Consider the following 10,895-nt stretch of genomic DNA (forward strand, 5'->3'; position numbering starts at 1 on the left):
TCCCTGCAGGAGTGCCCTGGGGAAAAGCCTCAGCCTTGGGGTGGTGTGCTGGTGTTCACAGGGGTCCCAGGATGAGGGAAGAGACGAGAATGTTGACTCCATGTTTCTGAAGGCTGGTTTATTATTTTATGGTATATATTAGATTAAAAGTAAATGCTACATTAAAACTATACTGAAAGAATAGAAGAAGGGATTTTATCAGAAGGCTTGCAAGGAAAGCAAAGGAAATAAAATCTTGTGACTGACCAGAGTCTCCGAAACAGCCAGACCGTGATTGGCCATTAATTAGAAACAAGCATACGAGACCAATCCCAGATGCACCTGTTGCATTCCACAGCAGTAGATAATTCTTGTTTACATTTTGTTCCTGAGGCCTCTCAGCTTCTCAGAAGAAAAAAATCCTAACAAAAGGATTTATCATAAAACACGTCTGACAGTGTGGTGCTGTCTCTGAGGTGCATCTCTGAACACCTAAGGTTGAAAAGGACACAAAGTTATCCTTGGGCACTCCTTGCTCCAAAGAGGAATAAATGATTCTCACAGGAAACACCATTCCTTATCTCTGAATAATTGTTATTTAAATGTATTAATTGTATTAATTTTATTATTTCTAAAAGTGTTTTGATATATTATTTCAAAGTGTTTCAGAAAGGCCAAGAAACCATTAACACTGCATGTAAGCTAACAGTTTTCTATCCAGGAAACTACAGGCAAAATATCAGGCAGACCAGACCATGACCTGTTAGCTGCAATAACTGGTAACTCAGGATATCTGAGATTTAGCAAACTGTTTATGTGAACATAACTTTCAATCCACTTCTGCACAGTCAAGAGAAAAATACTCACCATGGTCACAATAACATTTTTTTGGTGCTGTAACCCAAAGGTTTAGCTATGGCTTAACTGTCCAAGGACTCAAATTACCAAATCTTTTTCGGTAATGTGAAATGGTAATAATAATGCTGAGCTGCTTATAGATGCTCATGTTTCCCTCTTTAAATGAATTATATTTAAGAGGGAGAATTGTTTGCAGTTCAGCACATTTGAAAACATCACGCAAGGATCTATTCACTTTGCTCTCCCAAGCTACAATGACCTTTATATTCTGCTGAGAAAAAATGTCAGGTGTCAGCTGGTATTACTGCTGTTAGCTCTAACAGCAACGAGGATCTGCGGTGTGCAATGGGACTTCTCAGCACTGAATGCTGTACAGAGCTAAGAGGCAGGTAATTAGAAAAAGGCAGGGAAAGCTGAAAACCTCACCACAGTAATGATAACGTTCATTAGAAATCTCAGCACTGGAATGTGCTATTCATACTCAAAATTCTAGCCCATACTAGGTAATAGCATACAAGAGCATTGTGGCTAAGTCAGTTATAAAAGAGAATTCTAAGTTGAACAGAAATACATTTTGTGGAGAACTTTTTCACCCCAGCCTGTTTCTAGTGCAAAATCAAAGACAGATTTTTGAGATAGATGGTTCTCACACAGTTTATGGAATTCTTAGCAGAAACCTAAAATGTCTTGACAACACCTTTGGGTTTTGTGGTTGCAGGGTACACAGGTTCCCTTTCTTACAGTGAATTTCCTCATAAAGAAGAAAGTTTGCTAAGTTTGAATGGTCTCTCTGTGGTGAGTGATTCCCAGCTGTAATATATTTTAAAAGAACAGTCTTAACTCACTGTACCCATCAATTCTACTCTACAGTTGTCATTTCTGATGTCCCAGACATCACCAGCCTGACTTACATTTCCTTTGCCACTGGTGTCACTACTGCCCAGTGCAGAGCAACAGAGGTCAAGGGGCAGAGCTGTAAAAATATGCCAGGATGAGAAAAATCAATTCTGGAGCCCAAAAGGCAAAACTACTGATGCAGAAGATTATTAAATACAACCAGTTGCCTTATGGCTCTTGAATCTTCCGAGGAGGACACTGTGAGACTGCTGTTCAATAAATATGAAACACAGTCTAGGGCAAGTCAGAAAAAATTCAGATTCTTTTTTTCATTGCTCCTAATTACTGTTTACTTGGGGAGGGGAGGATGGCAGAGTGCTTATCTCTAAGAAATACTTTAAAAGTATTTCTATGGCTAACATAACAGAAAGAGTGCAAAACCTGTTGACCCTTAGAGAAATTTGCATCAGCTCTGGGACTCTGCCAAGGGCACAAAGTCATTGAAGAAAAATAACTACGCCTTAAATATGTGTATTTAGAGCTTAAATTGTGGTATGATGAGAATGAACTCTCAAACCTAATGAAACAGTTCTAAACCTCTAAGCAAATTATTAAAATGCTATTAAGTGATTTTTAATTTATACACATAAATATGAATTTTCTCCCCAAGTTTAAGTGATTATTCTATCTGCCATAGCTCTAGTGTTAATTTGCACTTCAACTTTGATGTCTAGACACCTGCATCACAACAGAATTCATGCACAGAGTACCACACTGCATAATTTCCTGAGGAGGATGAACGAACCACAGAATCACAGTTCCTTCTAAATTTTATGGAAACCAATGGCAAGTTTGAGGTTTGACACTTCAAGCTTTCTTTTTTACTTAAAGCCATATTTACAACAAAACCACAGTTTTAAGCGAGCCGGAGCAAGCTACTCATGAGTGATGTCATCTCAGTAACCCCCAAAATTTTGTTCCAATTTCCCATGGAGATAAATAGTGAGCTACTCAACATGTGAATGGCATTGATGCACATAACCTGGAAGTCTAAGTGGACATTTCAGCACATGCACAGAGGCAGAACTCTTCACTCATTTGCCACCTTTTTCTCCTCCTTTCTCCACAGTTTCTTATTGTGTGGGCCTAATTTGCTTTATAGTCTTGAAGCTTTGTACAAAGTTGTTTTTCAAGCTGTGTGTACCTAGACAGAAATCTGATGACCTGGGAAAGTTAGGGTGGCAAAATGTGATGAATGAGCACATGACCTATCTCAACCACAGTTAACCACTAAAATGTGGGTGCCTAAACCAGTTTGAGGTCTTGGCCCATGTAGGCTGAAGTGTATTGAATTTCACTGTTGACAGAACTTGGTCATGGTAAAATAATAAATCATGGAAATTCTGTTCTCAGTGGTATTAATGGAACATTTGAGGTAGAAGTTCCTTGCAGATTCCCTCAATTTTGCTAAACCTTCAATTGTTTGCCTTTGTTTCACTCTTGCTTTTGCCAAGAGTTGTTAGGGCAAGACATAGGGAAGAGAGTCAGGAAAAAAGTGAGATGACAGATTGTTTCATGCCACAAGGGACTGTGGGATTAAGAAACACAACAAGCTTGTGGAAAGATTTTGTGGCTGCAGGCAACCTGTGTCAGAATTAGAGAGCAGTAGTCCTGGGACAGCAGTGCCCCAGAGCTGTGACTTGTAACAACTGTATATGGCCTAAATACCAAAACAAATCCCCATTTAGTCATCTCCAATCTAGTCAAAGGAGACAGTAAGACATAGAAAGGAATAACTAAGTAGTTGCTGCATTCCAGTCCATTCTGAGGCACTTATCCTGAACTAACACAGCCTTTGTATGTGATAAAAAATTAGCTTCTGGAGCAAAAGTTTATTGTTACTCTCTGTAAGATGCTGAATCACCAAACTTGATCTTTTTCCATGAAAACAAACTCCCTTCTGGTTTTTTTGGATTTTTTAACATAATTTTTCTCCATATGATAAATGTATTTAGACTCAGAAAATGGAGAAATGACTTTGACCCTAGTGAATATTAAACAAATACTGGAATTTACTTGGGTTAGAAGATTCTTGATGAGCAGATAAAACATCAACATTTGGGTAATCCAATCTTAATGAATCAGGAGCACACCATTTGAGAAACATGAATTAGGAAGACCAATGTGCAGTTTGCTGAAGTCTAAACTGTGTTTAGACTACAATCTGTGCAAGACTAAGCTATCAGTATAAAAAACAGCCTGGTAAATACTCAAACATAAAATTTTACAGCCTGTACTCCATAAGGTTTTTTCCTTTAAAAGATACATATACTTCCTTTTGAGCAACATATTTTTGCTCTAAAAAAGATTTTGATGAAATGATGTTGGTATTTTATTTCTAAGTTAATAGGTAATATAAGATGCTATGAAAAAAAAAGTGGGTTTATATATGATCACTAAAATGCAAGGTTGATAATGTAGCAATACTATTATTGTGTTATCAAATGATTCCCAGAAAATGCTGGCAGACCAATAAAATCCTGCTCAACTTTCATGAGTTAATAAAGTACATTATAAATGTTAGGTATATTCTGCTATATAAAACATTCTTGTATCTGCAGTCTGTGTTGTATTTTATATTGAATAGTATAAAAAATGCATTCTGTACAAAAGACAAGAAGAAAGAGGAAGAAAAAAAGCAGTACAGATGATGGATTTCAGAGATTCAGCTGGAAAGCATTAAGTAGTAAAAAAGCCCTATGTGCAGTACAAGAGAGATTCAAAGAAGCTAAAGCAGGAAAAAATAAGATGGAATGAGCTTCAATCCACCAGTAATGAGGTTTGAGAATATTAATGTACATCCCAGTTTGTTAGTTGAATTAGTGTTTCTACATTTTTGATTCAAGCTAAGAAAGCAAGACTAAGTAGTGATTTGACTTAGGACCCTCTCCAGCTAAATCACAAAATTTTGCTACTATAGCAATTGAGCCAATATGAATATAATTAAAATGGATTTAATTCCTTATTAACTTGGAGAAAATAGATTAAAAAAAACCAAAAAACCAAGAAACACATTCCTGCACCCTAATCAATATAACTGCCATGATAATTTCCTACCTGACCAAAATATCCAGTGAGAAATTAGAAATAGCAGTTTGAACCACCCAGCCCTAGACACACAATCAGAGTTGACAATTGGGGGGGGGGGGGGTTATTTATGAGCTTTTTGCACCTCAGCATTAAACAGAGAATTGAAAAATTTGATACAATTTGCAGGTTGTATGGTGCTGAGTCATGTGTGGAAAAAAGGAGTGCCAGAATCAGGCTGGGATAAAAGAAAAAGGTTATTAATAAAGTAACATGCTCAATTATGTAGAAATAGAGGATTCCAGGGAGATCCAGTGGCCCTATTGACAGCATGGGTGGCAGTTTTTAAGCAAAACTCCATCATCATAATCTTATGAGGTGATTAAAGACAAAGTCTCAATTAATAAGGATTGTTATAATGTGATTTGAAGTGGATTATAGTATCATTTTACTTCCTGGGCTTCGCAGATAGAAATAGCAGATGAGTGCAGCATCCTATTAGCTAACAATAAAATAAAAACCTACAAGTCCAAACTGGGAAAATAAAACAGAAAAACAAATTGTTCGTAAAACAAATGTCAGTAAAATTACTGACATGAGGTCTAGGCTTATGCTGCTGCACACTAACAAGGGAAGGGATTTGAGAGCTGCTGCTGAAAATTTACAAATTTCAACCCAATACAATGCAGTCATGAAACAGGAAAATGAAAATTGGAATCAGAGCTCTAGAGACTGAATTGGAAAATAAATAAAAAGAATTAGTGTTGGTATCTACTTTTTTATTTCATCTACAGTAATAGGATATTAAACACAGAAATCCTGTTCAATTCCGGATGAGAAAACTGGGCCAAAAATTGGGAAGAAGTGCCTGAGCAACACAACTAATGTACATCATATGACTTAGTATAGATCAGAAGGATTTCTTAAAATATAATAAATTAAAAATTAAAAACTGTCTCTGGTAGAAAAGGAGAGATTAAAATATGGGCTATGAATAAGGAATCTGTGCAGTAGTTTTAACAGCTATACATAAAATGACATGCTACCTGTTTCATTAAGAAGCAGTAATCAAGCAAGTTGACTAAACCAATTAATGTTATGCAGCAAAATCAAATTAATTGCCCTACTGGGATACCCTCTGTAAAGGTAGAATTATTATTTGTCAGAAAAGCCAAATTCCCAGTCTGTAGTGAGGAAATTAATCTGCTTCATCACCAAATCCTACTGACATGTCAAGCGGAAGCCTCTAGGCCTAATTCTCCATCACAGCACGCCCTGATGAGGAGCCCAGAGCAGATCAGTCTGGGAGCCCTCCCTGTGTCACCTTGATTGATGACCAGCTCAAAGAGAGATTTGTAAATGCTTATTTGGCCCCCCCATGAGTTTCAGTCAGCACAACAGACTGCTCAGAGTCCCAGACAATGCTGGGGCTTCCTTGAAAAAGGCACTTTCATATAAATGAGAGCTCTCCAGGAAATGACCATTAGCAAAGGAAGAGAAAGAAAGGTTGATAAGGGAGCCCGACACACAGATAAGAGTGGATTAAGATCAGAAAGAGAAGCAGCTCTTCCAAGTTTTGCCCAGTGTCACCTCCATACTATGCTCTATCTCTATCATGATATAAAAATTCTATATTAGACTCTTCCCCCTCACCCCATCCCAATCACAGATTATTTCCACATCCTTTCAGATAGTGAAAAATGCTGAGACAACAGATTGGAGACTCACTTTCTAGCTCTGCTGGAACAATCATCCCAAGATTTGAGAGAGATTGCATATAACCTCTTTATAAAATTAATCTCCATCCCCAACAGACCTCGCACTCAAATACAAAATCAGTCTCTTCTGAATCCCCAGGATAATCAAAGTGCTATAGCCCTTGTTATAAATAGATTTAAGTGATCTTAGCTCAGTTGTTCCATCACTCCGCCAGACAATCTTGCCATCACAAAAGGATTATCATAAATGACCTGGAAAATTCTGTTAACCCACAATGGCTTCAGAACAGTTACAGTGCAGGACACCTTAAAGAAGTTATTCCTGCCCTTAACCATTATTCATAAAAGAAAAAAATCTGTACTTGGGAGCATTCTTATTCTTTTATCTACTTTTCTTTCTCCAGATCTGACTTATCATACAGAAAAACATTCTGAAAACAACAGACAACCAAAAACTTAAACATGTCTTTTCTTATTTTGGCTTTAAGATAAAAGAAGTCAAGGTTAGTTCTAAGGCATTTTCTTCAGCATGTAACTGAATCCAAGCTCCTTGCACAGATACACTCCAATTAGCCTGTGACTGACAGCTGTCAGACTGGTTCATAATCAGGATTCTTTATAGGAGAAATTCAAAGAGACTAAAGAAAAAAGTCATAGAAAATTGAATTTTGTTAATAACCAGACTAGTGCTAGCTCATTGAGAATTTGTTGCTGCACATGCTTCTTTTTTCATTTCAAAGACAGGCATTTAAAGACATAGTCAGCTTTTCCATAGCAGAACATCTACTGAGGTTTGTAGATGAATGAAGTCATCCAGGAATGAAAAATTAAATGACTTCACCTACACAGAATAACTCACTTCATAAATACCTGTGCAATAGCTTAAACTAATGAACAAACATATGCAAAGAAAACAAGTGTTTGCAAATATGGAGTAAGCATACGTGAAATATAAGTTTAAAACCATGAAAAGGGAACTTACTGCTGGATTGAACATTTCTAAAATTAAGAAGGTCTTCCTCTACCAGACTTCTGGTAATGTAATATTTTGTTTATTTAAACAAAGGGAAGTTAGCAGGAATGGCCACTTGTCCTTCCTAAATGCCTCATAGTCAACGCCTGAGATGATTTTTTCTCCCTGCCTGTACCATTACTCACATCACAAGCAGGGGCAATACTGTGTTGTTCCAGATACTATACACACATGGGCTAAAGAAATTAGTGTGGTCTTACTGACTTTTCAAAGCAACTTCAAAGCTAGCTTTGCTCACCAGCTCTTTGACACAAAAAAAGCACTCTTCTCTTTAAGAATGGGTGTAACTGGAAATCACCAAATCCATTTTTCACCTTCTCACACTTCCTGCCTTCAGATACAGTAATGTTTAAATTGATATATTTTAGGAATTTTGAGCACTGAATTTAACCACCAGTGGCTAATCCAGAGAACCAGCTTGGTACTCGCAGGAAACAAAAGCAGCCATGAAATGACAATTACAGATATGATCACATCATTTTGGACTGAAAACAATGGCCCTAATTTCCACTCTCTTTGCTTAAAAGTTACCTCTGTGTTTCCCCTCTCTCATGTGGACCAGAAAAAGAAACTAAGTATTCTGGAATGTGACAACCAGACACAGTCTGGGAATAGCCTTGTCTCACTGTGCTGATTTCATTGTGCTCCTAATTGTAGCATCAGCGGTCATAATTAAAATGTCACCAAGAAATTAAAAATGTTCCTTCGCTGCAACATAAATAAAGCTCTGTTTATTCAGCCAGGAGAAGGACTTGTGACACAAAATACCCTTCTACACTAATGTAATGAGCTCATTTTCTGGGGAGGATTAACTGATAAGATATTTAGATGGAACTTAATTATTCTTCGCAAGATAAAGTAGCAAATTAGGGTATACTGTGTGGATTAGTAAATAAGTAATTTATTTTTCTATAATTAAGATCCAAGTTCAAGCACCAAGTAAGATGGGTTGTGTTATCAAGGGACTGTATGCTACATTTTCCTGACATTCCTGAGTTTCAGCACATTAGTTTATTACCCAGAATTGAAAGGCATTAAAAAAAAGAAACAGACAGTGAGAAAATAAGTGCAAAAAATTTACAAGCTTTCATGATAAATATTTACATGTGAAGCATATTTTGTATTTAGATTTCAGAAGCATTTGAAATATAGAGTCCAACTATTTTCAGAATCACAAAATGACAAATGGAGTCTTTCATGTCTGTTCTATTGTTTATGTGAGGTTTTTATAGAGTGGTAAGTATGAATTAGCTATATCTATAGAATCACAAAGATTGTTAGTACAGATTGTGTAGTTTTTCAGACACTTAGCACTCCAATAGCATTTCACATGATCATTCAGTACTCCATTATGAGCATAGAAGCCATAGATAAAAATATGGAGGTATTTTCATGGCTTTCTTGCTGTGATTTTTGAGTCGGAACTTTCATAAAATGCTTCAGATCAGTGAGAGCTCTTGTTTTAGGTAAGCTACCCGCATTCAGCATGTTTCAGCTGCACACCTGTGGCTGGAATACAAAAACCATAGAACCACAGGACAAATGCCAAACCATTGTTGGGGTTTTGGGAGTTCTCCTTTTGGCTTTTTTTTTTTTCCCTCTCAAGAGTGGGTTACATCTTCCATTATAAGGGAGGCTCTTGCCTTAGCAGACATCTATCTTTCAAACCAAGACAATCACCTAACAGAAACTATCAATTTTTCAGTTTGGTTTCATTTGAGTTGACACATGTCCATAATTTAAAGCCTTCTGCTCCCTATCATCAGCTGAAGTGACACACCTGGGTGTGTTGAACAATGCTCTAACCCTGGTTCATTCAAGCCTTAAAGCAAACAGAAAGGGCATCAGCATCCAAAGCATCTCCATTGTGCCCTTGCCAGAGAACCAGAGACCATGCAGAGCAGGCAGACCTAAAGTAAGCCAACAATACAAGTTCATAACCTCCTGAAACTCACTTTGTTCTCGTGTATTAGCATTTGCAATCAAGCTGTTACCTGCAATTTCTGAAAACAAATGCATAAATAATGACTGATATGTAAATCAGGTCATCTATTAGAATGTCTCATAGAGCTCTCATTTAGTGGGTACATGCACTCTCTAAAAATATCCTAGGGTTCAGTCTACCCATGGCAGGAAGCTGGGGAAGGTCATGCCTTCCCCAGTGCCTTGAGCCATTGGAGTTGGAGCTCTGCAACACTGCACTTGTCCTCCTTTAGTGCCCAAAAAGAGTCATGGCAAAGAGAACACCTACTGCCTTTTGACCACAGAATTTACTCCAAGTGTTGGATTCTCAGGTGTTTCAGCTTCAGATCCTTTCCGGTATTTTTCTCAATAAACTCAACATTGCTAACAACTAACAAACCAGCTGGGTGCAATGATTAACCTGCTAACACACACAAACGGACAGAGAACATAAGCTACAAAGAGTTTAAAGGCAGAATATATATACGACTTTTACTTTTTTCATCAAAGCCTCAATATGTAAAAGACCACAAAACCTAAATGCCGCTTCTCCAATATTTTTCTACTCTGTCTCTAATGCTTTTCTGGCTTTACTCAACCTTTATTTTTGCTTCCTACAAGGTACTCAGGTTTCCAGTCTGTTTGATTCTTCCAGGAGATGGCACAACACTAGCGTTCAGGTATCTTGTGTTCATATTAAACAAACTACTGGGAAATTTATTCACAACACAGGGGCAGAAAGGGAGGCAAATTACTCCAACATGGCTTCACACGGCTACCTTCCCTTCCACAGGCAAAGAAATCTTACATGTTGTTAGTTATTTAGCTTAAGTAAATGAGAATATTCTAGTCATATTTGGATCTGTCCAACTGCAATTTTTCTTTCTATAAATTTATTATTCCTTTCCTACAAGACAAACATTTATCTTTTGGTGAAATACAGCTCCCTTACCACAAAATTTCATTTCAACAGCTGTTATTTTACACTTCTGCTGCTTTTTTGCCCTAAAGCCTTAATACTCTTTCCTCAGACTTAACTTCAGACACTCAGAACACCCCAATGTTTATACCCAGACACCTTGCTTTGTTTCTGTTGTTCCACAGTTGCCAACAGGAACAACAAAAAAAGAGAGAGAGAGAGAGAGAGTACAATGTGGTAACCATGTGAAAAATACATTGCTTTTTTCTGGCTACTGTGTTACCCTATTCAGTTTATCAACTACCTCAATCCTTGAGCCACCTCTTCTCAGAGACGGTCCCCCATTCTTTTAAAATTTAACACATTGTGGTATTGACTATCTAAATCTAATGACATGCTTGTTGCTCTTTTGTAACATTCACCTAAATAATTCAGGTGATTCTGTATTGGTGAACTTTCCTTTTCCTTCATTAGCCACCTGCAATTATGGTTTCACTAAAAA

This window comes from Zonotrichia albicollis, chromosome 15 (genome assembly GCF_047830755.1).
Source record: "Zonotrichia albicollis isolate bZonAlb1 chromosome 15, bZonAlb1.hap1, whole genome shotgun sequence".
NCBI classification, from domain to species: Eukaryota; Metazoa; Chordata; class Aves; order Passeriformes; family Passerellidae; genus Zonotrichia; species Zonotrichia albicollis.